The sequence below is a fragment of the Euprymna scolopes genome, chromosome 45 (assembly GCF_053919585.1).
Source record: "Euprymna scolopes isolate OS-2025 chromosome 45, ASM5391958v1, whole genome shotgun sequence".
NCBI lineage: Eukaryota > Metazoa > Mollusca > Cephalopoda > Sepiida > Sepiolidae > Euprymna > Euprymna scolopes.
The window spans coordinates 31,017,735-31,021,713 of NC_136526.1; the positions used below are offsets into that span (position 1 = coordinate 31,017,735).

The window sequence follows — 3,979 nt, forward strand, 5'->3', positions numbered from 1 at the left end:
ACTGTTCATGTAATAAATTTTTCTTTTTAATTGTTATAATTTACGATGTTTTATTTTCATAAAAAAAAGCAAACATAAATTCATGCACTTTTTTTTACTACTGAAAACCATAACTTCAGTAAAGCGTTTTTTGTTTAAACAAAATAATACATTTCCACTGAGTTTTTAATAAAAAATAATGTGTTCATTATATTCTGTGATCATTATTTGACAAATACTGAAAATTTCATTAAAACTGGTTAATTTCCTGATTTTTGGTGAATTTTTAAGTAAAGGGAGAGGTCTAAATATTTATTCAGTTTGAGCATCGGCATTGAGCATTTTGCACGTACCTAAGTGTATTTTCATTTTCTGTTTTTTTTTTTTTTTTTTTTTTTTTTGTCAATAATAGAAATTCCTGCTTGAAATTACTATGATTTTGAACTATCATATTTATGAACTGGACTTGTGACATTTTGTTTAGGTGTAAGTAATATAAAAGATCTACCCGCCCCATTCAACATTGAGAGATTTGTCGAAACGACATTGTTGAACCGTCTTCATTATTTAGTGAAATCCCATGATAAAGTGAGAGTACCTGAATATTTGGTTATATTTTCCACATCGGAAATATGTACTTGCAAAAAACGTTTAATTTTTTCATAATATTATTTTGTATTCCTGCACGTCACCAATAGAAAACGATTAAAAGTTATAAGCTTTTATAGTTTCGTATTCTTTTTTCATACATTTTCACACATACATGGTGATTATTGTCACTTCTTGACAGAAGAAGACCATCTTTCCTTTGCTTTATTGTTGATAACGCAATTATTTTCATGTATTTTTGAAAATATATATATATTTTTTTAATTTTTTTTAAATTATAATTATGTACACATATATACACTTATACACACACACATATACATGTATATCACTCACACACGCACACACACACACATATATATATATATATATATATATATATATATATATATATATATATATATATATATATATATATAAATGTTGCTTGTTTTGGTTTTACGGTTTTGAATGAATTCAATTATTTACGAAAGCGCATTTTTACCTAAATGCGAGCCGGGAATAATTTTCCCTTTAACCAATTTGATACTCCCACATGGGGAGCGGTATATATATATTATTTTTAAAATGTAATTATCCACTGACACGTGATTCGTCGTCTACGACTCATCAGAGTGGCTGGATATAGCGAGATTCGAAATAGTCTACTTTTTCAAAAAATTGTAACCAGTTTACGTTTAAAGTATTAAAAAAAAACATTTATTGCATTTCGATTTGATGTTTTGAATTAAAGTTATGATTAAACAAAAAAACTTTTTGTTTTAAAATATTAAATAATTAAAAAAAATATCCTTTCCAGTTTTCCCGATAAAATATTTTCCTCTATAAAAAGTATAAAAAGTAAACCAATATTGGAAAACAGCAATTCTAATCAATTATTTAATGTGTTAAATAAAAAAATAAAATGCTGTGAAAACAATGAGTCGAAAAAATTAGTTTGAAAAATATACTTACATTTTTATGACGTAATTTTGTGGTTGCATTGTTTCATGGTAAAAAAAAAATTATATTAAATAAACAAGATTATACAATTAATTTTTTAAAGGCTTTTTGTTATCATTTTTATCTGCAGTATTTCGAGCAGATCTTACGATAGTGACGGATTGACCTGAAAACGCATTCATAAAACAGTGGTTAGTGGTGTCATGGCGGACAATGAAATAATTGTTATTTCCCACAATGCAATTTTCACTTCCGCCAATTTATTTATACCATTAAGAATATTGACTTATTTCAACTTTTATAACGATTCTTTTACAAATTAGTTAATGCGACAGCAGATATTTTAGCACGAAATTTGGAGTTTAATTTTTTTCATAAACAATGACTTGATTTTAAATAGTCGTTTCGCATTCATTTTCCCTTGTAGGTTTTCGTTATTTATTCATTTATTTAGGACATTGCAGCCCATACGTATAGAGTTAGGGTAGGATATGTTTTTATAACTTCTAAGTTAAATTAAGGTGCTTGTGGCCTGCCAAATTAACCGTTTAAAAGTTGATTTTTATAGGTATTCGGGTCTGTTTTGACCAAATCTCACATTTTAAATTGTCGCCGACAAGTAGTTCTTATTAAGACCTTAATTTCCTGGTGTTAAATTATCATAGTATTTGTAGCATGTTGACTCTGTAAAGAATTCTCTTGCCGTCATTTTGATTATTAATGTTTACAGGTAAAACAAGTTAATCTGGTCTTTAAAAAAAAAAAAAAAGAAAGAAAAAAGTCAACTTGGCTTCGTTTTCGAGTTTCAATTGGTGTGTGTGTGTGGGAGGGTGCTACTGTAGAGTCCCCTCTCCACAAGGAAAGTTTATTTATTTATTTATTTATTTATAGATGGGAATATTTTCATTTCTTGCTTTTTTTTTTTAAAAGGAGGGGATTAAAATATCCCTTTTATTTGCGCTCATTTATAATTTAATTGGCGGTAAGGGAGAGGGGGGCTTCACCAATGATGTGATCCGTCCGAGCAAGGGAAATTTTATTCATTTTACATGGAAGGGAGTCATTTTTATTTATTACTTTATTAGGGAGTATTATTATCTTCTTATTTTTGCTCTTATTTATAATTATTTGGGAAGGGGGCGATGCCAGGTACTCTTTGATTTTTTTATATGAGTTCGATTCCTCTTATAATTATTGGATTGATGGAGATCTTCCTAAGATTCCAGTTTCTTTTCATGTCTTACAGAAGACTTTGGCATTTCGTTAACTTTTCCCTCTCAGCTCTGTTAAACCCAGCATCTTTTGGTACACTAAGACACTAACATTTACTAAGATTGCTTCTTCCTCTTTCTTGTCCCAAACCATTATGCCAGGTTTGATAGCTCTTGTTTCTAGGTGCATAACTATATGAAATTGCATAATTATAGCGAAGGCGTATTTCCATCTGTTCTTTCCAGTGTATGTTACCAGGACTTGCTTCTGCATTCGGTATTCAACTTTTCACAGATCATTCAGTGGATATATTTACGCACTTAATTGTGTCCCAGCAGAACCTTACAATTGTATGCGTCAGGTGGCTCATACTCAAAACCTGCACGTTGTCATAGCTGAGACCGCTTAAAAGCGTCTGCTATAAAGCCTTGATCTTAGACAATCATTATAATCCTCTCTTAATTATAGAGAAGCATGTTTTTAGCTGGTCTATAGAGGCGTCCTTATATAACCCTAATTGAAATCACTCAAATATTTGGTACGCTGTTAGTTGGCCCATTTATCTAGTTTGTTTTGTAATAGAATATATTGGTGTATTTTTGTCGACTCTTTTGGAAAATACTTTGTTTGTAAGAGACTTTGTTTTGTGAATCTGTCTCATTTGCATGACACTCTTGTCTAAAATATTTGGCAAGTTTCGTGATGAATGTTATTCTGCTTGTAACGGGAACGTGTCACGTGCATCACGTTGTGACACAAGAGTCACAGCAACAGATCGTGATAGTCATCGGCACCAGATTATAACAGATATATGTCACTGGCACGTGAATGTGACACTTTCGTGTCCCGGGCATGCGTCGTCTAGTGGTGGACCCCTCCAGCGTGTCCAGACTCGCACTGGTCACTGGAAAACATACCTCCGCTGCTCAAGGAACGTTAAACGTGCATGACCCCAAGTCCATGTGGCAACATTGTCCTCTTTGGCTGTCACTCTGGTTTTGTGTATGTGTCTTCGTCGTCTGGCGTCAGGGCATACCTGAAATAAACTGCATCTTCACTTATGCCGGCAATCGAAAAACAAAGAAAAAAACTCTGAGGTCATTTTCGTTTAAACCAAATAAAATAATTATTTGCAATCATTCTACATTTGTTTAAAGTCGTGTTTTCGTTATCCGCGCTTCGTGATGCAGGTTGTATACTTGAGATATCAGGTTAATTCTCTAGCTAAGAACAAGAT

General features: G+C 31.6%; 1 long non-coding RNA gene across 1 annotated transcript in view; it reads right to left on the reverse strand.

Annotated features, from left to right (window-relative positions):
* Positions 1-1,725, reverse strand: part of LOC145269352 (uncharacterized) — a 12,215-nt gene extending 10,490 nt beyond the window's left edge. The window contains exon 1 of the long non-coding RNA XR_013865000.1: positions 1,543-1,725. This is a non-coding gene — a long non-coding RNA (uncharacterized LOC145269352). The remainder of the gene's footprint in view (positions 1-1,542) is intronic.
* Between the last annotated feature and the right edge of the window lie 2,254 nt (positions 1,726-3,979).